A 24,429-nucleotide genomic window follows, 5' to 3' on the forward strand; every position below is an offset into this window, starting at 1 on the left:
TGGTACATCAAATTCTTTTTGCACTTCAATTCTCCCTGACTTCCTCTTCTGTCTCTGAGTTTAAGAACTTGTGTGATTAAATTAGACCTAGTTGGGCTTCCCTGGTGGCACAGTGGTTAAGAATCCGCCTGCCGATGCAGGGGACACGGGTTTGAGCCCTGGTCCTGGAAGATCCCACATGCCGTGGAGCAACTAAGTCCATGCGCCACAACTACTGAGCCTGCGCTCCAGAGCCCGCGAGCCACAATTACTGAAGCCTGTGTGCCACAACTACTGAAGCCTGTGTGCCTAGAGCCTGTGCTCTGCAACAAGAGAAGCCACCACAATGAAACGCCTGTGCCCCACAACTAAGAGTAGCCCCCGCTTACTGCAACTAGAGAAAGCCCGTGTGCAGCAGTGAAGACCCAATGCAGCCAAAAATTAAATAAATGAATAAATAAATAAAATTTAAAAAAAATTAGACCTAGTTGAATAATCTCCATTTTGTCATTTAAGTAAAGGGTATTCAATGGATGAGAGATTTTTTTCAAAAATCATTCAGGTAACCAGAGTCTCTATACACCTACCCTAGACTTGCTAGAATATACATTTTATCAGAATATACAATGGTTAAAATGTGTATGCTCTACACATAAATGTACATATAAAATGTAGCCTTTGGAATCAATTAAGCCCAGGTTCAACTTTAAGCTTAATTATTCAATAATTAGGTGATTTTTTGAGTCTCGGTTTTTTTAACCTCTAAAAATCAATTATTACCAATTTTACAGGGCTGTTGAATTGATTACATGAGATAAAGCATGGCAGTTAATACAGTAATTAACATAGAGGGAGCCCTAAATAAATGATTCTCACATAATGTAGAAATTTTATCATTATAAAGAGTATTTATTCAGCAACTCTCCATAGCAGAGTCTATCCCATCCTTTGGTTCACTTATTTCTCTCCTAAAATGCGTTCTGTCCTCAAACATGCACAAAGAGATGCCTAAAATATCTCTTTGCCACGTACTCCTCCAAATTTTTCAAGACTTTTTCAAGAATTCCAGGGCAACCCTACACACCTATACACAGCGTGTATAATTTGTAATTAGCAGTATGCCTGTCTTGCCATCTAATTTAAAAATTCACATTCCAAATTTTCCTGAATCAAAATTAGGGTGTCTTGATTACACTAAATCTTTAGTGTCAGGTATGTGATACTGAAACTGAGCAGGACCCTACAGGGCCTTCCCAGGGACAGATCCCTGGTGTCCCCTGCCTGCCTCTTGTTCGTAGAAAAGCTTTAGCGTACTGGGGTTTCCCTGAATTCCAAAGAGCACATTTAATCAGAGAAGTGAGAAAATGCAGAAACAAAGGAAAACATTCATGCAAGACAAAATGATAATAGTTTAGCCATAAGACAAAAAGTCAAGGACTTTTAGTTCCTCCTCAGAGGCTACAGATAATATCCCTAGCCATATCCTTGAGTTGTTTTGCAGATAATAAAATCCCCACCAGGTGGGAAAAGTTAACTGCATGCTGACCACCAGCATGTAGACCCGAGACCTGTTGGAACCAGGAGGTTGATGATGTTGACTCCCAAAATACCACCCAGTTACCTAATCACCAACCAATCAGAAGAATGTCCACAAGTTAATCAGGCACCCTGTGGCCCTCTTCCTCACCTTGCCTTTAAAAAACTTTCCCTGAAATCCATCGGTTGGTTCAGGTCTTTTGAGCATGAGCTGCTCGTTCTCCTTGCTTGGCCCCAGGTTGGATGTCTTGCAATAAATGCTGTACTCTCCTTCACCACGACTTGGTGTCAGTAGACTGGCTTTACTGAAAGCAGGCAAGGGGACCCAAGTTTGGTTTGGTAACAATATCTCACCTACCAATAGGACAGTTGTCTATAAATTCCCATTCATTAGCAATAAAAATCTTGTTCAATAAGGAGTTGAATATGGGAAATTTTAGTTACAAAATGGTTTTTCTTTCCTAAAGGAATGGAAGGAAAACCATCAGCACTTTCACTCATCCCCTATTCAATTCACTTCTGCATCTGGAACAAAGTAATAGAAGAAAGTGCCATTAATACAAATGCACTATATATCTTGATTTTCAAATACTAACTCCTGACCTCACAGGGATCATTTATTCAGCACCAGGGATCTCTCTCCTTCTCCATATATATTCTTTTTTCTTCCTGATAACTGATCACTCTTCACTTCATTCCTGAGAGTCACAATTACATTTCCTATTGCAGTCATGATTATACAGAGTATTTTAAGCTGCCAATTTAATCCAAATGTTTATTAAACTCTTTCTGGGGAAAGAAAATTAAATTATTTTAGTAAAACTAGACCTTTATTAGTACACTAGTAAGCATGCAATGTTTATTACAGCTCAGAGATTTCAGTAAATGCCTTTTAACCAAACTTGTTTTGTAGCTGTCCCTTAACAATTTTGCTAAATTCAGTGGTAATTAGCAATTAGGCACCTACATGAACTGGGATGAACATTACTGAATGATAGGTGCATGAGCTCTGTGGAAATACTGACAGTGAGGTAAGGAAATGTGAATGGACTGATGAAAATGATGTTTACTTCCTGTGATCTCATCCATGCCCATAGGTTTTAATACCATCCATAAGCCAATAACTCTCAAATTCTTATTCCTTGGTAAGCTTTCTGAGTTTCAAGCTACTTGCAATCTCCTCTTTCATGTCTAATAAGCATCTCAAGTTTTATGTACAAGTAGTAACACAAATACTTTCTTCACTACATACTCACCTCTAGTCTTCCTCATCTCAAAAACATAACAAATAACACATCAACATAATTGTCTGATTGAAAATCTGTGAAAACTGGTAGATTTTTAAAGAACCACAAAACAGCAAGTTATTTTCTTCAAATTCTTCTGGCTTTATGGTACATAAATGGATACTACCTAAGCCAGATATCCTGTATAGGATATTAATTTTTCTTGCATATCACCTTATTTAAGAAATAATCCTAGAATTTGATTGTTTTGTGTTAATGAACTTGCAATGATTTCAAAATTAATTAGCAAAATTATTTTCTTACTATCTAAAGTACAATTCTCTCTAGGAAAATATTGTATATATTTTTGTTTGATGATAATATGAAACAAATTTCTGAAAAAATACAATTTCACTCTGTGTATTAACAACATATATAGAATAAAATGTAAAAACATGTACTATTTATAATAGTACAAAAATATTATAAACCTGAGAATAAATTTTACCAAATGATGTAAAAGATTTCTACACAGAAACCTATAAAAGCTGTGTTTTATAAAATGCAAGATTTATCAGATTTATTAGGCAGAAGATAATATTTTGAATTTGACATTTTCCCCCATATTTAGATTTCGTTAAATTTCAATCAAAATCCAATAAGAATTTGGGGAAATTTGACAAGGTAAAACTAAAGTTTATTTGGGAATATGTGTGAATAAGAACAAAATATTTATTTTGAAAGGATAAGATGAGAAGACTTACTTTACTGAATGCCAAGACTAATTATAAAGCTATAATAAATATGGCAAAATACATTGGTATAAGAATAAAGAGATAAATGCTCAGATACAAACTCACATATAAGTGGACCCTTGAATGAATGTATTACTGCAGAGTGATAGACAAATAAAAAAGTTCTCAATAAAAGTTGCTGGAAAATTACCTACATGGGAAAAAAAGTGGAACCTAATCCTACTTCAGATTTTTTGAGAAAAACTTGTGGTAGGCTTTCAAGAGATGTGTAAAATAACGTTAATGTGAAAAATAATATGTATTTTAAGAGATTATTTAGTAAAATACGCTTTTGACTTCAGGCTAGGCAAAACCTTTTTTTTTTTTAATAAGCACAAAGACAATTTTTTAACTTAATGAGAAAAGATAATAAGCTAGGCTACATTAAAATTAAAAACTTGAATTCATCGAGACTCCTGCCAACAGAATGAAAATGCAAGCCAGAGTGGGAGAAATTTTTTGCAAAAAATATAGCTCACAAGCTACACACACACACACACACACACACACACACACACACACACACACACACACAATGTATATATATAAAACATACACATATATGTATATATTCCACATATCTCTAATATGTAAGTATAAATATCCCACAAATGAATTTAAAATAAAGAAAACCAGTAGGAAAATGAATAAGATTTAAACTAGTATTTTTTAAAATGTGCATTGGTATTTATAGCTATACAATACGTTTGTAATAATATAAATTGGAAACAACACAAAAGTTCATTAGTAAGGGAATAAATAAATAGAATATTCACATATAGATATAATACATCAGGGTAAAGGAGTGAACTACCACTAGATTACACAATACAGATAACTCTAAGAAACATGTTTAGTGAAAAAAGAAAGTACAAGACCATTTTAAAATTCAAACATAAGCAAAATTAAGCAATTTTTTTAACATGCATTAAGTGGTGTGATGGTAAATTGGCTCTTCAGAAAACAAAAAGTCATGATTTTTAGTTTATTCTGATTTTTGTCGTGTAAATATTGCCATTATGGCTGATTTTCTAACTAGCAACATTGCAGATCTGAAAGTGAAATTGGGAAAAGATGCAAATAATAGGCTCTTTGGCACCAGTACTCAGTGGTCCCAGCATATCTCTGCATTCACGTGTGATATAGCAATTAAATATTTCTACAGAGCAAAACATGTACACTTTTAAAAAGTGTTCATTTCTTCAAAAAGTTAAAAAAATGATTTTCAGACACATATACAATGAAAACATGAGAAACATTTTATTCAGCTCATTAATGAAGGAGGGAACTGATCGGATGGTAAACCTGGTCCAAACAAGAATTAGAAGAAAAATGATTACAAGTCCCCTGTAAAAGGCATTCTAAAATGGTCTACTTAGTTAGCAACAAAAATGATTAACAACCTACAGGACAGTACATAATCTTTGGGGTTCTTTTTCTACTAGACAGAAATTATTTACAATTCTATTGGATAAGATCTACAAGTTAACAGGTAATTTATGAGTGTGTGAGCCTTTATTTAATAGCAACATGAACCACAGTTACATTTTTCTAGAGTGTTAAGTCATTTGTTGCAGAAGTTTCAATATAAATTTGAAAGAATATACTGTCCACGTTTCTGCTTTATTTCCAAGTTGTAAATAATTGTTCTTAATAACCCTCCCAATTTGATAATATATAGTCTCCAAAGGTTATTCTTGATCACAAAAATGATAGTCACTCCTAGAGAAATGGAAATAAAAACAAAAATAAACAAGTAGGACCTAATGAAACTTAAAAGCTTTTGCACAGCAAAGGAAACCATAAACAAGGCCAAAAGACAACCCTCAGAATGGCAGAAAATATTTGCAAATGAAGCAACTGGCAAAGTATTAATCTCCAAAATTTACAAGCAGCTCATGCAGCTCAATAACAAAAAAACAAACAACCCAGTCCAAAATTGGGGAGAAGACCTAAATAGACATTTCTCCAAAGAAGATATACAGATTGCCAACAAACACATGAAAGAATGCTTAACATCATTAGTCATTAGAGAAATGCAAATCAAAACTACAATGAGATCATCTCACACCAGTCAGAATGGCCATCATCAAAAAATCTACAAACAATAAATGATGGAGAGGGTGTGGAGAAAGGGAACCCTCTTGCACTGTTGGTGGGAATGTAAATTGATACAGCCACTATGGAGAACAGTATGGAAGGTCCTTAAAAAAAGAACTACCATATGACTCAGCAATCCCATTATTGGGCATATACCCTGAGAAAAACATAATTCAAAAAGTGTCGTGTACCAAAATGTTCATTGCAGCTCTATTTACAATAGCCAGGACATGGAAACAACCTAAGTGTCCATCCACAGATGAATGGATAAAGAAGATGTGGCACATATATACAATGGAATATTATTCAGCCATAAAAAGAAACAAAACTGAGTTATTTGTAGTGAGGTGGATGGACCTAGAGTCTGTCATACAGAGTGAAGTAAGTCAGAAAGAGAAAAACAAATACCGTATGCTAACACATATACATGGAATCTAAGAAAAAAAAAAGGTCTTGAAGAACCTAGGGGAAAGAAGGGAATAAAGACACAGACCTACTAAAGAATGGACGTGAGGATATGGGGAGGGTGAAGGTTAAGCTGTGACAAAGTGAGAGAATGGCATGGACATATATACACTACCAAATGTAAATTAGATAGCTAGTGGGAAGCAGCCGCATAGCACAGGGAGATCAGCTCGGTGATTTGTGACCACCTAGAGGTGTGGGATAGGGAGGGTCGGAGGGAGGGAGATGCAAAAGGGAAGAAATATGGGAACATATATATATATATAAAACTGATTCACTTTGTTATAACGCAGAAACTAACACACCATTGTAAAGCAATTATACTCCAATAAAGATCCTAAAAAAAAAAGATAGTCCCAATAGGCTTTGGCCTAATTATTTACATAGGGCCACAACAAGTGTTAATTAACCATATAAACCTCTGAGTATACAGTATTGAGCACATTCTGAAGCAAGAGAATTAATTTCTGTCTCAAAATTTCATCAGGGAATCTCAAATTGTATAATGTGAAAGCCTTTATTATTATCTCTTTCATCTTGAAGCTAATCAAGAAAAAAAATTATCTCCACTAGATTTCTCCTATAGTGCTTTTTGACTTCAGTGATTTTCTCTCTCCTCTTTTCAACTAAAAGTATCAAACTAGTCTGATTCATCCAAGGATTCTTTTTAATAATACAAACTTTCAATCTTATATAAGACGGTTCCTGAGCTAGCAGTTTCTGACTCTCTTTCTTTCTAAAAAGACTAATATCATCAGTGCTCAAACTCTGGACTCAAGAACTCTCTACAACTCCAAAAAAATTCTGAAAAACTTAGAGTGTTATTGGTGGGTTTTTCTCTCAATGTTTACTGTATTAGACATTTTTAATTTTTAAAATTAATTTATTTAAAAATAATAATAAATCCATAACATATTAATGTCTATAACAGGATTTATTTATTAAACTTTATTTTCCAAAATAAAATTGTGAGAAGAATGGGATCATTTTATACTTTAATATCTCCTTAATAAAATAGATCTCCTTAATAAAATATATATCTTCATTCAACCAAGTTGAAGTTGTCAAGTTTATGAAGGACATCTGTCCTCACTAGATGTGTAGTTAGAAATACAAAGAGTATCTGAATAGCTTTTTTGATCATTGTAGATATTTTTATTTGATACTACTTCAAAAACATATGTTGTTTCTAAAGATTATTTGCAATGTGGAATTTGATATGATATCAGTAAATTTTTCATACTGTTTCTTTAAAATCCATTGATGTATTCTGTCTTTTGAATGGATCTTTTATCTGTCCTTCCTTTTATAAGATCTTCCATTGATCATTTGGAAAATATTAGTTCACTGGATTATACAGATCTTCCAAATGTAAACACAACTGATCATATGACATCAGAAATTGTATTAGTTAATATCACCAGTGATCTGATCAGAAAAGTCTCTTACTACAAGCAAGTTCTTAAGATCATGGTGACAGATACAAGTTTTCCAAAATTATAATTTTTGTTTGAAAGCTCAAAAAATTTTAATAACAAGTGCTGTCAGTTTTTCCTTGACTTAATAGATGTACTTATTCACTTTTAAGAAAATGTCTGCTAAATATCCAAATCTGAATAACTATGTCTATTTATCATTCTGTCAAGTAAAAATGGACAATGATGAGGTTATGAAGATAGTAGTAGGTACAGTTAGTAAGAGGATAATAATACTACTAAGAATATACTGAGTCAATGTCTGAATATGCATGTATTTACATACAAAAGCTACTACCTTAAAAATTCTAGCAATCATAAAAATATTTTCCATTAGCTGTCTAAAAAATATTATCATCAAATATCATGCAACAGCTAGACAGATCCACTATATTCCCATAAAAAATGAGAGTAAAAAAGCATATGTCTTAATATTCTAATGAAAATAGTTTTGACCTGAACATGATTAAAGTAATAGAAATTTGGTTTATCTCCTGGAAATGTTAGAATATTTAATTTATATACATTTATTTATGAACCAATTAAAATATTCTTATTTTAAGAGATATTTTAATCTAATTTATTAATACTTTTAAACATAGAAAAAATGTTTCACATTCATACAAGGAGATATAAAGACCCTTTCTATTTAAAGATGACAGACCTACAGAAAGGTTAGAGATTACCCTAGTCAAAGTAAACACAGAAGCATAAAAAAAATCAGTTTCATAACTCAAAGAGCCGTTCTCCTTTCCAGTGGGCAGTAAATCTCACAAATAGACTAAAATGAAATAGTCTAAAAAAACTTGATCCTTTGTCATCTCTTATCCAACAAAGAATAGATCCCATCATCCACTTGACTGAGATCATCAAATGGTCACATAAACCAGAATACAATCTTTGCTGCTTTCATAATGGAATATGTTAACAAATGTGTACAAATCAGCTTGACACATACCTGCGGTGCTCTCTTTGCTATATAGGTGAGACAATGTAGTATATCCCAGGATGAGATACAGATTAATAAATCCCTGGGCCTTGTTATGGAAAAGGCATGGACATGACCATGAGTTAGGCAAGATGCAAACAAAATAACACACTCAATAAGAAAAAAAAGAAACCAAAAAACATCAAGATTACAAGAAAGAACACAAACTTAGAGAAATAGAGTCAGTGAAAGTAAGGTCCTAGTGTTACCTGAGAATCATTTCATGGGCTATAAAAAGATTTGCCTGAGTCCAAGAAGTGTGCTTCTCAGACAAGACGATTTAATTGTCTTTGGCAGGTGAGTCCTTTGAACTTTTGGTGGGTTCTCCAAAACTGTCAAAATACAACTTATAAACACTTTTAAATGTGATTATATGTCAGACTTAGGCAGCTTACTAATTAATAAGCATGTTCAAATGATATTTTTAGGAACAGAGTATTTATAGTTCACTTGGGAAGATAGTCCAAAATATGTGTATTAAATCAAACTAGTTAATAGCTTAGGGCAATAAAATTGTAATCTTTAGAGTTCTATTTTCTACCAGAAAGTTATTATTTTGACTAGACAGGTCTACAAGTTAACATGTTACTTCTGTAGTCTAAGCCCTTAACAGCAAATAGTCAAATCAAATAAAGTAAACTCTCCTAAAACATTAAGTGATTATTGGGTGCTTTAAACAATTACTCAGTAAGGTATTTAAAGGTCATGCTCTTCACATTGTCCTTACTCCCAAATTTTAAATAATTTATCATGCTTTATAATTTGCATATATTTATAATAAATAGTATATTATACATTTTTTGTCTCTAAAATATTATTTACATACCCCTTTAAACTGGAATATGGAAAATACCTTTCTAACCTTTTGGGTCCAAGCTAGTGAAAGTTCAATAGACAATGTATCCAATCTTTGTTTCCTTCACATTTCACAAAACCAATTCAAGTATAGTTCTCAGCTTGGAACTAGTTGAAATACTGAGTTCAGACCAACTAACCCTGGGATTCAATAACAAAAGAAAAGATACAACTTAAAAGCCTTTGACAACAAAACAGAAGAACAATTATCTTGTAACTATTGGGTATCAAATGAGAGAACTTAAAAACAAGAATGATAAAAATGTGCTTATAACTTTCTATTATCTTTTTGAAGTCACTTATGGAAATTCAGAAATCATCAGCCCCATAATTTTAAGCACTCATAACCCAAGATGCAATTGTATTAATAATGAAAGCTTCTTATAGCTATAGAAAGTAACATACAACCCTACTTGCTTGACTGAGTGGTAAATGATGTATTATAAATGATGAGTATTCTATTTTTCTTTCCTGATTGGCTTAAGTCCAGGAAATGAAAATGTTAGTTATTGACATGTGGAGAAAATGAAATCAGTATGCTGAAGTGATTCCATTCCAGTACTATAAATACAACTAGTGTTGCTTTAATGTGTTTTAAAACTAAGATAAAAGCCACCTCTGACAGTTCCATTTATTATCTTAACATGGAATATTTTGCAATCGAAATTATAGTGCCCTGCCACTAATAATAACCAATGAGACATTTGACTAGTAGTTTCTCAAATAAAATCTTGAGTATAATCGTCAAACTTAAGGTCTGCAGATTCCTCAAATTCTGCCCTTTCCTCAAGTTCTTTATTTTATCTTATGCTAAGATTGAAGGCAGAAAATTGTCTCTAAATTTCTTTGCAGCTGTGAAATTTTATTCTAGAGACAAAACACCAGGGGAAAACCACCCTTCCTTTCACAGTGTTATCTCTAAATTGGCTTCAATTCAACTTAAATAAAAACATTGTATATATGAAACATTAAGATTACTTGGGGGAAAACTAAAGGAAAATATGTCTAGATACTGAGGAAAAAAAATCTTTCAAAAAACCCCAAAACTTTTAGAAGAGATTACTCACATACTCAGCTCACATCCAAACTAGTATGCCTGACCTGAAGTATGTCCTCTTCTATGTTTGAAAAAGAGGACTTGATTGAAATTTAAAAACAAACAAAGAAAAAAACACCTTTCTTTTCTCAGGGTGTGGCTTGGCTCTATAACTTCTATCAACCTCTCCACATCCTTCATTCCATCACCCACATCAGCAGGGTAAACTAGGACACAATTACATTTTCAAGGTCAAGAATAGTCAAGGTATTTTTCAAGAAGAACAAAGTGAGCCAGTACAAGATATTGGTTTCTATTATAGAATTATAATTTTCAAAAGAGTGTGGTAATTTAACAAGAATACACAAATTGACCAATGGAACAAAATAGAGACGCATACATACATGGTAAACTGATTCATGAAACAGGTAACACCCCAGTACAATGGAGAAAGGGTAGTATTTTAAATAAAGGGTGCTACTATTTACAATAACCAGGTCGTGGAAGCAACCTAAATGCCCATCGACAGACAAATGGATAAAGAAGATGTGGTACATATATACAATGGAATATTACTCAGCCATAAAAAGGAACAAAATTGAGTCATTTGTAGAGACATGGATGGATCTAGAGACTGTCATACAGAGTGAAGTAAGTCAGAAAGAGAAAAACAAATATTGTATATTAACTCATACATGTGGCACCTAGAAAAATGGTACAGATGAACCGGTTTGCAGGGCAGAAATAGAAACACAGATGTAGAGAATAAACGTATGGACACCAAGCGGGGAAAGTGGCATGGGGGAGGTGCGTGCGATGAACTGGGAGATTGGGATTGACATATATACACTAAATGTATAAAATAGATAACAAATAAGAACCTGCTGTATAAAAAAATAAAATAAAATTCAAAAAAATAAAAAATAAAATGAAGGGTGCTAGGTAAGTTGATATCCATACAGGAAATAAAGGAACTTTGTTCTTCTTATGACAACAAAAATTCAATGCCAGATATGCTGCTGACATTGTTATGGAAGGTAAATTAATACAGACTTTTGAAGAAAACATAGAGAATGTCTCCTGAACTTGGATTAGGTGTAGCCATGTCATGCTCAATTTTTAAAAATACTTCTAAAAAAGGAAATAAAAAATAAATAGCAATGTATGAAGAAGATTAAGAACATTTTTCCATCAATAGATGGGTTATAAGAATGAAGAGGCAATACATAGAATGGAATAAGATATTTGTAGCATATATATTTGACAAATATCTAGTTCTCCAAAGATAGCAAAAGAAAATTTTACAAGTTGATTAAAAATCAGTAGAAAGGGGCTTCCCTGGTGGCGCAGTGGTTGAGAGCCCGCCTGCCGATGCAGGGGACACGGGTTCGTGCCCCGGTCCGGGAAGATCCCACGTGCCGCGGAGCGGCTGGGCCCGTGAGCCATGGCCGCTGAGCCTGCGTGTCCGGAGCCTGTGCTTCGCAGAGGGAGAGGCCACAACAGTGAGAGGCCCGCATATCACAAAAAAAAAAAAAAAAAAAAAAAAAAAAATCAGTAGAAAAAAGCAAACTTGAAGAGGTACTTTATAAAAAAGGATGCACATAAATGGCCAAAAAGCAAATGAAAAGTGTCCCACTTCATTTGTTATCAGGGAAATGTAAACTTAAATTACAATAAAATTTCACTAAATGTCCAAGGGACATTCTAAAATGTAAAAGAGATCATAGCAACAGGTATCAGGGAATTGGAGTAATAGGGAATCTCATTATACACTGCTGGTGGGTATATAAATTGTTAACAAACTCTTTAGAAAATTACTTGGTAGTACAAACCTACACTGAACATAATCTATTACCCACCGACTCCATTTCTGGGTGTGTTACTAACAGAAATGTGCACATCAAAAGACATATATTAGTGTGTTTATAGCAGAACTATTCATAAGGGACCCTAAAATTGAGACAACGCAAATCCCAATCAAGAGTTGAATGAATAAAATACAATATGGTCAAACAATGGAATGCTATACAGAAATGAGAATGACTGATTTACCCCTACTTGCAACAACATGGATGAATCTCAGATATATTATTTTGAGCCAAAGAAGCCAGATACCAAAAGTATATGATTCTATTGATGTACAGTTTAAAAACAGGCAAAATGAATCTATAATATTAAAAATCAGAATAGTGATTACCCTGGGGGAGAAATGAATAGATGATTACATGTTACATTTTTCTAGGATGCTGCTAGGATGTTCTGTTCCTACACGTCAGTGCCGGTTACAGGTGTAGTAAATTTATAAATTAACCCCCCCCCCCACTTCTGAGTTATGTATTTTTCTGTATACATCTTATACTTTCACAAAAATGTCCAAAAAGGAGAAAAAATATCTTTAACATTTTTTCAAAATCTTTCACCAATGCATTTCCCCAAATTGCAACACTCAATCTAGGAATAATATCAATTTTTAAATTTTTATTAATTTTATTAATTTTATTTTTTGCTGTGTTGGGTCTTTGTTGCTGTGCGGGGGCTTTCTCTAGTTGTGGCAAGCAGACGCTTCATTATTTTTTATCCATCTATTTATTAATCATCTGAGTAGTGAAAAACTTTTCAGCATAACAAAATTTTAAACTTTGGATATTGGAATTATCAATAATTTAATCTCCTTTTTATATTCTTATATTGTCCAACATTTCTCAGGGAACACTTTTAAAATCAGAATCAAATGTTGAAAATAAATGGCCTCATTCCTCTTAAGATTTTTCACCTTTGCTTTTCTTATCTTACTGTAGTTGTACAATGTACATGTACAACGTATATTTGTACAATGTAGCCAGTTGTACAATGTACATGTACAATGCATATTTGTACAATGTAGCCAGCACAGAATAGCACATCATGTATAAAAGGAAATTATTTTGTTATTCATTAATTCACCCTCTAGATCATATTGGACTACTCATTATATTCCACAAATAATCATGTATTTAAACTACTAAAATTTCATCATCAAAAGTCTTTACTATTTCCAACCTCTCTGCAACTGATAAATCAGTTTCTCAAAGAATATAGTTTATCTGCTGATTTCTGTTTCCAAAATCTTAAAACTTAACAATTAGAGCTAAATTACATATAACCATGCAAATCTGCACCTTCTCAAAAGTAGTTGAGGTAAACAAATTAAATAGTTCTTAGTAATTGAATATAACCTGTCAAAATTATGGCAGACAACGAAACTTTTTTACATATTTCCACTCTAGAAATTTGTTTAAGTGGCATCTGATTACCTTTACTTTCCTTTCTCCGAGTCAAAAATGAAGTTGACTTTACTGTAATATAACCGGTAATCTGAAATAAATGCCATATCTTTTTCATAAGTCAAAACCTGTGTACATTACTTTCATGAACTTCAGCATTCAGACTCATCAACATCAGCATCAGAAAGGAATACAGGATTCCAAATTAGTATTTCAATATCTCTTTGTTAATGTGAAAATCATCTACTGAAGCCTAGCCAATCAAAACAAAAAGAAATTGGATGTACACCAGGATTGAGGATATCTGCCAATGTTTCCTTTATGTAAATAGCACCAGAAAAAGAAACAGACAAAAATATCTCCAGAATATGCTTAGCCTTTCAAATCAAGGGTCACCTGGAAATGTTCTCTCACAGAGATGATTGCCAAAATTTGTATACTTATTAGAGAACTTTGCAAACCACTAGATTTCTTATTGCACATGAACTCAGAGGGCCTCTGTGGGTTTTGCAGTGGTACTGAGCTGGACTCACATCTCTGAGTTGTCATATTCCACCTCTATGACCCTAAGCCTACAGCGTCCTCTCTGTCAAGAATGACCTTCCTCTTCCTTTCTGCTTAGAGAATCATCTCATTCTTCAAAACTCGGAAAAAAAGAGAAGATAGCATATTTCCCGGAACTTTTGGTGTCATTGGAGGGAGAATCTCTCTATATTGAAAATTAGAAATAACTATGAACAAGCAAATGGTAACCTGATCCATACGGGATGAAACTACATAAAGTTGAGTTTGGAGATATTCAGAAAGTTACTATACAAATGAAAAATGAACTTTAATATTTAGTTTTGGCATAAGATAAAATAGCTAGCATTTTATTTTTATATATAAAAATAAAAATAAAGTTCCAAAGTAATCAAATACTCCCTTTTTCATATGTCTTTTGGAAATAGTAGGCACACAGCAGGAAAAAACAGCACTGAGTGAATGGAAACATGTAATAAGATAAAGGAAAAAATGAGAGATATGAGAAATGATATAAGAAGTTACAATTAATCATGGTTTCACCAGCCTCAGAGAGACGATTTTGAAATGCAGGCTTTCACTTGACAGTAGCCCTTTTCCTCTCTGAGGAGTGGCCTCTAGAAACCCATTGAAGTTTAAGACATCATTTGAGGGTGAGAAGGACCTTTTATTCCTTATTATTTATTTCACCTTCACTTCTCACCACCCTCACATATGTATCAGCAGGAGGAGGAGGATACTCTGCGAGGTTTCCAGCAGCCATGTGTACTTTGTGGCAGATAGAGAGGGATTATCAAAGGAGACTTGCTGAATTCACATAGTATTATGTACTATGAAAACCACAATAGAAAAATGTTGATTTAATTTTGCTAAGATTCCTTTTTGTGGCCACGTTTAAAACAAAGATGTGTTCATAGGTGACGCATGATAGAAAATGTGCTTTATTTAAAACTGAGCCAGATAAGCACACTGGGTTTGTATTTATCACCTAAAATGTCACCACAACGTGGTAAGATGTAAACACAGATTACAATTCACTGGGCTCCTTAAATATGCATAAAATGTGAACTGCTCTGTATAGGTGCATTTCCTTACCGAAAAGAATCTCATTTGGCGGTAAACTAGGAAGTCAAAATGCAATGATTAAAAGTTTATATAATTAAGACAGAAAAAGATGAAGACGATGGGGACAAGGGATATTTCTTATTTACCTCATTCGAAGCACCAAGCAAAGAATCAGGAAAAATGTGGCACTAAATAAATCCGTCATGACTTTAATCATTTAACAAATATTACATTTCTACTATGGCAGTCTTCTAAATGTGGGGGAGGGAGGGAATGGGCTATAAAGATAAGGGAATCATATTCTAGTGATAAGGGTAGTGTTGGTTGAATGAATGACTATAGCTACCTGCGTAAATTCAACTAAAGAAGGGGAGAAAGTCAGATAGGCATAAAGATTTGGAAAGAATCTTTTTATTGTATGTGTATTATCTATACTTTAGATTTATAGAACATTTATTTTATCAAAACTTTATATTTACAGATTATTATTTTATCTCACAGCAACACTCCAAGAAGGTATTAACATAACCGTTTCATTGATGAGTAAGGTTCAAAGTAGTGAATTGTATTGCTTAAATTCCCATAACTATTAGGGGTCAAGTAGAATCTTGAACCCAGGTTCTGGTGGCTTCTTTTGTTCTCCCTTATGGGAGAAAGTGCATCTTCTCTACTACAGGCACACCTGAGAGATATTGTGAGTTCAATTCCAGATCACATCAATAAATTAAATATCACAATAAAGTGAGTCACACCAATTTTTTTGGCTTCCCAGTGCATAAAAAGTTTGTTTACACTATACGCTAGACTCTTAAGTGTGCAATAGCATTATGTCTAAAAAAACAATGTGCATACCTTAATTTAAAAAAATACTTTATTGCTAAAATATGCTAACCATCCTCTGAGCCTTTAGCGAAGTCCTAATCTTTTGTTGGTGGAGGTTCCTGTCTTAATATTGATGGCTGCTGACAGATTAGGTGGTTGCTGAAGCTGGGGGAGTCTGTGGCAATTTCTTTAAATAAGACAACAATGACATTTGCCCCATTGATGGACTCTTCCTTTCACGAAAGATTTCTCTGTAGCTCACAATGCTGTTTGATAACATTTTACCCCCAGCTGAATTTCTTTCAAAATCAGAGTCAATCCTTTTAAATCTTGCTGCTGCTTTATCAAATAAGTTAACATCATATTCTAAATCCTTTCTTGTCATTTAAGCAATCTTCACAGCATCTACACCAGAAGTAGATTCTATCCCAAGAAAACACTTTCTTTCTCATCTATGAGAAGCAATTCCTCATCTGTTCAGTTTTTATCATGAAATTGCAGGCATTCAGTCACATCTTCAGGCTCCACTTCTAATTCTAGTTCTTTCCACCGCATCTACCATTACTTCCTCCACTGAAAACTTGAATCCCTTAAAGTCATCCATGAGGAATGCAATCAACCTCTTCCAAACTCCTGTTAATATTGATATTTTAACCTCTTCCCAGGAATCATAAATATCCATAATGGCATCTGGAATGATAAATCCTTTCCATAAGGTTTTCAATTTACTTTGCCAAGGTCCATCAAAAGAATCGCCATGTATGGACTATAGCCTTGTGAAATGTATTTCTTAAATAAGACCTGAAAGTCAAAATTACTCCCTGTCCCATGGGCTGCAGAATGGATGTTGTGTTAACAGGCATGACAACAGCATTAATCTCCTTGTACGTATCCATCAGAGATCTTCGGTGACCAGGTGCATTGTCAGTGAGAAGTCATATTTTGAAAGGAATCTTTTCTGAGCAGTAGGTCTCTGCAGTGGGCTTAAATGATGTTGTAAACATATGTACCATCATCTAGACTTTGTTGTTGCATTTCTAAAACACAGGCAGAATAGATTTAGCATCACTTTTAAGGGCCCTGGGATTTGGGGGATGGTAAATGAGACCTGGCTTCAACTTTAAGTCACCAGATGCATTAGCCCCTAATGAGTCAGCCTGTCTGTCCTTTGAAACTTTGCAACCAGGCATTGACTTCTCCTCTCTACCTATGAAAGTCCTAGATGGCAACTACTTCCAACATAAGGTTGTTTCATCTACATTGAAAATCTGTTGTTTAGTATAGCCACCTACCTTAATTATCTGAGCTAGATCTTCTGGATAACTTGCTGCAGTTCTACGTGAACACTCATGGCTTCACCTTGCACTTTTATGTTATGGAGATGGCTTCTTTCCTTAACCCTCATGAACCAACTTCTGCTGACTTCAAACCATTTTTCTGCAGCTTCCTTACCTCTCTCAGCCTTCACAGAATTGAAATGAGTTAAAACCTTGTTTTGGATTAGGCTTTGGCTCTAGGGAGTATTGTGTATGATTTGGTGTATCCAAACCACTAATACTTTCTCCATAACTAGCAATAAGTCTGTTTTGTTTTCTTAGCATTTGTGTGTTCACTGGAGCAGCACTTATAATTTCCTTCAAGAATTTTTCCTTCACATTCACAACCTGGTTAAATGGTGCAAGAGGCCCAGATTTTGGCCTATGTCAGCTTTCAACTTGCCTTCCTTACTAAGTTTAATCATTTCTAGCTTTTTGATTTAAAGTGAGAGACTTGTGACTTTTCCTTTCAGTTGAACACTTAGAGGCCATTTTAGGGTTATTAATTGCCTAATTTCAATACGGTTTTGTCCTCAGGAATAGGAAGGCCCGAGGAGAGGGAGAGAGATGGGGGAACAGCCGGCTGGTGGAGCAGTCAGAACATACACACAATATTTATTAAGTTGACCACCTTATATGGCACAGTTGTGGTGCCGTGACACAATTACAATAGTAACATCAAAGATCACGGATCACAGTTCACCATAACAAATATAATGAAAAAGTTTGAAATATTGTGAGAATCACCAAAATGTAACACAGAGACATGAAGTGAGCAAATACTTTTTGAAAAAATGGCACTGATAGTCTAGCTTGAAGAAGTGTTGCCGCAAATCTTCAATTTGTGAACAACGTTCTATCTGTGAAGTGCAATAAAGCAGAGAACAATAAGACAAGGTATGCTCTTACCTTCATGGAACCTGTCAGGGTTGTATTCCCATTAAGTCTCTTCCTGTGAAAATTAGTCCAGTGAAAAGAATATTGTACCTGCATTTGAAAACTCTCAGGCTCTATCTGGTATTGCTGTGAACAAGCAGCATGCCTGTGGTCATGTGTGCTCATGTTCAGTTTCTTCATTTCTGAGGAGACTTCTACAAAGCTTCTACCCCACTACAATCAATGGTCCGTCATCTAGCACAGACAGAAAGAAAAGTAGATTTTACTCTAGTTTTTCGTGTTGTCTGTTGATTAGTGTTCCTTGGGTATTCTGCTTGTCACCCACTTTTCCCAAAGTCTTGAAGAGGAGTTCCTTAGGATCGAGGCCTTGTCTGGAACTCATGGTCTCACTGTTTCCTCAATAGGACTCAAAATTCTTCTGACTAGTGCCATTGGAGAGGTTACTATAGGGCAAGTCACACTTTATTTACTGTTCTCTATCTTTATTTTCCATGACACTATTATATAAAACATACAGGTGTATAAGACTTAATTAAAGCCTTGAGAAAATGAAATGTAATTACAGTGTAGGAGGAGAAAACTTAGAGATATGTGCCACATAATAATTTTCTTAAAGAATAAGGGTACTTATTCAAGAGGTTAAGCTTTAAGGAGGCAGGAGGGGAAGAAGGTCCCTTTATAGAGAAAGACTATTTTTATCCTAATTTCTTTCATTCAGATTGTTTTCTCTCTTCAAAAATTGATCTAACCTCTGCTATTTTGCTAACCCCCTCTACCCACAAAATTTCAGCTGATGCCAAGCTCCATATTCCTCCTTTTTTTAATCAGGTGAGATTAACACACTATGGGTGTGTCAGGACAGCTTCAGTAGGATAATCAGGGCTCTCTATTTGAGAGAAAAGTATATTAATTACATTCTGAGAAGTACAGGAAATATCTATTCTTCCCTGACCAGATGATGAGAAATGATATAAATCGTCTCTGCATATAGTAACTTTAGATTTAGAACTCTTCGACTTCACCCCCTTATGCAGTATTATTTGTAATCTTAATACCACACTGTCATCACAAACTTGTACTTTCCATGGAAATGTGCTGTTTTAGTTGATCTTAGAGTCCACAGGGCCAATTTTATTACTTTCAAACAGGATGCAAGTCCCTTCTCCTTCTGGTCTTCCCTTGGGAATTTCCAAGACAGATACTTTGTCAAAGTACTTACTTCTCTGCTATCCTCACACTCCATTAAGTGCTTTTCATCTTTATCAACAGTTGTTTGGGTCATTAGCATTTGAATTGCAACAAGTTCATGCCAGTACTCATCACCTAAACTCTTGTTCAATTTTTCCTAAAAATCATTGTCTGCACTTCTCCTGCTTGTCTGTTGCAAGTTCGCAAGCAGCTCAGCTGGTGATACTCAGTCTACCCACAGTGCACTTCAAGGAATGTATTGTACTCCTCCAGCATCAAGTATTTACAGCTGGGTGACTACCTGACTCCTGTTCTCCAGTGTTGCTTTTTTTTTCCCAGGTAGTATGGCAATTTCTCCCTTATTTTCAGTTGTACCCACAACATAGTGGTATAGGTCCAAATATCAATACATTTTGAACTTCCACACTTAGCTCCTTGGTGGCAGGAAACTCTTATCATATTCATTTGGATTGCTGTTAATAAAGGGATTTTCTTTTCACCTTTGATCATCCCAACCTCTGCTTTGAACTTCAGGGATGGGAAATGAGTCAGATAATGCTCAGAATATCTTTATTTTGTGGCAGGGATCACTATTTTCTTGTTGTACTGTTGTGAAAATGTAAACCAAAGTATATAAATTAATCAAAAGATGGGTGGGGTGGACTGAAGGCCACCAGATAAGAACCAAAGGAAATGTCTTTAGTTTGACTTGTTTCCAATTGATTAAATGTCTTAAATTGAAGGAAGATGTAGATTAACTGTGTTTTTATTTTGTTTTGTTTGTTTGTTTATTTGTTTTATTCTGCAGATTCTTATTAGTCATCAATTTTATACACATCAGTGTATGCATTTCAATCCCAATCACTAAATTCAGAACACAACCAACCTCACCCCACCACAGTTTTCCCCCTTGGTGTCCATACGTTTGTTCTCTATATCTGTGTCTCAACTTCTGCCATGCAAACCAGTTCATCTGTACCATTTTTCTAGGTTCCACATATATGCGTTAATATACAATATTTGTTTTTCTCTTTCTGACTTACTTCACTCTGTATAACAGTCTCTAGATCTATCCACGTCTCAAGAAATGACTCAATTTTGTTCCTTTTTAAGGCTAATATTCCATTGTATATATGTACCACATCTTCTTTATCCATTCGTCTGTTGATGGGCATTCAAATTGCTTCCATGACCTGGCTATTGTAAATAATGTTGCAATGAATATTGGGGTGCATGTGTCTTTTTGAATTATGGTTTTCTGTGGGTATATGCCCAGTAGTGGGATTGCTAGATCATATGGTAATTCTATATTTAGATTTTAAGTAACCTCCATACTGTTCTCCATAGTGGCTGTGTCAATTTACATTCCCACCAACAGTGCAAGAGGGTTCCCTTTTCTCCACACCCTCTCCAGCATTTGTTGTTTGTAGATTTTCTGATGATGCCCATTCTAACTGATGTGAGGTGATACCTCTTTGTAGTTTTGATTTGCATTTCTCTAATAATTAGTGATGTTGAGCAGCTTTTCATGTGCTTCTTGGTCATATTTATGTCTTCTTTGGAGAAATGTCTATTTAGGTCTTCTGCCCATTTTTGGATTGGGTTGTTTGTTTCTTTAATATTGAGCTGCATAAGCTGTTTATATTTTGGAGATTAATCCTTTGTCCATTGATTCATTTGCAAATATTTTCTCCCATTCTGAGGGTTGTCTTTTCATCTTGTTTATACTTTCCTTTTCTGTGCAAAAGCTTTGAAGTTTCATTAGGTCCCATTTGTTTATTTTTGTTTTTATTTCCATTACTCTAAGAGGTGGATCAAAAAACATCTTGCTGTGATTTATGTCAAAAAGTGTTCTTCCTATGTTTTCCTCTAACAGTTTTATAGTGTCCAGTCTTACAATTAGGTCTCAAATCCATTTTGAGTTTATTTTTGTATATGGTGTTAGAGAGTGTTCTAATTTTATCTTTTACATGTAGCTGTCCAGTTTGCCCAGCACCACTTATTGAAGAGACTGTCTTTTCTCCATTGGATATCTTTGTCATAAATTAGTGGACCATAGGTGTGTGGGTTTATCTCTGGGATTTCTATATTATTGCATTGATCTATGTTTCTGTTTTTGTGCCAGTACCATATTGTCTTGATTACTATAGCTTTGTAGTATAGTCTGAAGCCAGTGAGTCTGATTCCTCCAGCTCCGTTTTTTTCCCTCAAGACTGCTTTTGCTATTCGGGATCTTTTGTTTCTCCATACAAATTTTAAGATGATTTGTTCTTGTTCTGTAAAAAATGCCATTGGTAACTTGATAGGGATTGAATCTGTAGATTGCTTTGGGTAGTATAGTCATTTTCACAATATTGATTCTTCCAATCCAAGAACATGGTAAAACTCTCCATCTGTTGATATCATCTTTAATTTCTTTCATCAGTGTCTTATAGTTTTCTGCATACAGGTCTTTTGTCTCCCTAGGTAGGTTCATTCCTAGGTATTTTATTTTTTTTAATCTAGAAGAGGTGCCAATTTTTGTTCAGTAAAACAGATAACCACAAGGTTATCTTTTTTAATCTTTATTTTATATTAAAGTATAGTTGATTTACAATGTTGTGTTAATTTCAGGTGTACAGCAAAGTGATTCAGTTACACATATACATATATCTATTCTTTTTCAAATTCTTTTCCCATTAAGTTATTATAGAATATTGAGAAGAGTTCCCTGTGATATAAAGTAGGTCCTTGTTGATTATTTTATATATAGTAATGTGTACACAGTTATATTTTATTGTTCTGTGAGAAATTAACAAGTTTTGTATGTAACCAGGAAATCTTATTCTAACATTACTTTCTTAAATTTACTACAAATACCCTAGTTTCTTAAGTGTTGTGTGGACAAGTTTTAACATCTTCCCAGTTTCCTCATTAATTAATGAGTTAAATAAAATCTATGACAAAAGTTGTTTTTCAATGTGCCTGAAAGTCATGATTTTACCTTTTAAAATTTTTACTTTAAACATTCTGTTCCCACCAGTGGATTTCCATTTAGAATATTCTGGTTCATCCTTTTGTGACTTCGTTTGACTCTGCCATTCTGATTTCCAGTAGTACTGATGCAATGGATGATTCTACATTTAATGGGCGTTACAAATTTCCTTTAAAAAAATATTATTATTTATTTATTTTTGCTGCATTGGGTCTTTGTCACTGCATGAGGGCTTTCTCTAGTTGAGGCGAGCCGGGGACACTCTTCATTGTGGTGGCTTCTCTTGTTGCAGAGCATGGGCTCTGGTTCATGGATTTCAGTAGTTTTGGTGTGTGAGCTCAGTAGTTGTGGCTCTTGTGCTCTAGAGTGCAGGCTCAGTAATTGTGGTGTACAGGCTTAGCTGCTCTGCAGCATGTGGGATCTTCCCGGACCAGCGATTGAACTTGTGACCCTTGCAATGACAGGTGGATTCTTAACCACTGCGCTACCAGATACGTCCACAAATTTCCTTTTAATTCACCTTTTAGAGTCATTCAACTGATGCTGCTACACTTTCCAGGCCTCTGACCCACCAATTTTGATTTTTTATCAGATAAAAAAAATTCAATTAAAAATAACTTCTGATTTAAAACTTCATGAAAATATACTTAAAAGATAATTTAATTCTGTGAAGCTCATATGCCTTTTTACAATAGAAGTCCAATCACATATTTGGAATACAAAGTTAGTTTCATCAGCTCAAATATTTTAAGAGAAAAGTTTATTGATCTGGATTATTGACCCAAAGTTTCCAAAACTAATAAAGATTACTTTTTATGGAACTGTAAGTTTGGAGCCAAGAGCCAGGAGAAGCAGCCATTTGAACAGATTTTTACTGGAGTTACAGAGTATTTAAACTTTCATTTTAGAATCTTTGATTACACAGTCACTGGTTGTTATGTATACATATCAGCATTCAGTGCAAGTTTTTATATCAGGAAAACCAAAATAAGTACACAGCAGAAACTAATTTATTCTGATTATTATTACACTTGGAATTCTAAAGCTCCTGCTCCAATAACATATGGATCCTTGTTACTGTAATTTTGTCATGTTTAAGAGAGAAAATTTCATATAATAGGCTGAATCTCATCCACAATACCATGAATCTCTGATGTCTGAAAGTAGAAAAGTAAATGATGTGATGACATTGAGGCCTGGATGGGACTCTCAAGAAACTCATCCAGCAGAGCACTCCTCTACCTGCAAGAAGCCTTCTCACTTCCCAGTCCTGTATCACCACCACCACCTCAGGGTTCCAGGAGACACAGTTGAGGATGCCTGCCTGAGAGCATTCTAGAAGCTGTATGAACTCCCATATTTTCATAGTTATTTCTCTTTTTTCTATCTGGTAAACACAGTGGATTTACGTTTATAATAGTGATATAAAGCTTCCTTTTTAAATAAATTAAAAATGAATTCATACTAGAGAACTGTTGAGTAAATTATAGTTCTATTGGCATATGGCTAGGACAAAGCTTGAAACTCAAATAAGTGCACAAAAGTAATCTCGTGCTTTTGTGAAAATCATAGATTGATACTTAGGGAATCTAAAATAGGGATAACACTTCCTTGTATTTAAGATTTTTTTTTTCAGTAAATCCCATGGGGAGGTTAATAAACAGTATAGTCAATGGAAAATATACTCAGGCTTTTTGATTTGGCAAACCACAGCTTAAATGCCACCACTATTTGAGACCTTGGTCTCAGGGTCCTCATTTATAAAATAAGAATATTATCTCATGAGACTGGTGTATGGATTAAATGACTGCACACATAAAGTGAATGGTACATAGGTCCTACTCATTCATTACCTTTGACTCCTTCTTGAATAATTATATTTGCTGTTTCTGTTTCTTAATGGCTTATGAACTGGAAGTAGGTCATTT

At 34.4% G+C, this 24,429-nt stretch overlaps 1 pseudogene; it reads left to right on the forward strand.

Annotated features, from left to right (window-relative positions):
• The first annotated feature begins 4,554 nt into the window (after nucleotides 1-4,554).
• On the forward strand, nucleotides 4,555-23,655 carry LOC131759680 (AP-5 complex subunit mu-1 pseudogene; annotated as a pseudogene).
• Nucleotides 23,656-24,429: the final 774 nt, after the last annotated feature.

The sequence above is a fragment of the Kogia breviceps genome, chromosome 7 (genome assembly GCF_026419965.1).
Source record: "Kogia breviceps isolate mKogBre1 chromosome 7, mKogBre1 haplotype 1, whole genome shotgun sequence".
In the NCBI taxonomy this organism is placed as follows: domain Eukaryota; kingdom Metazoa; phylum Chordata; class Mammalia; order Artiodactyla; family Physeteridae; genus Kogia; species Kogia breviceps.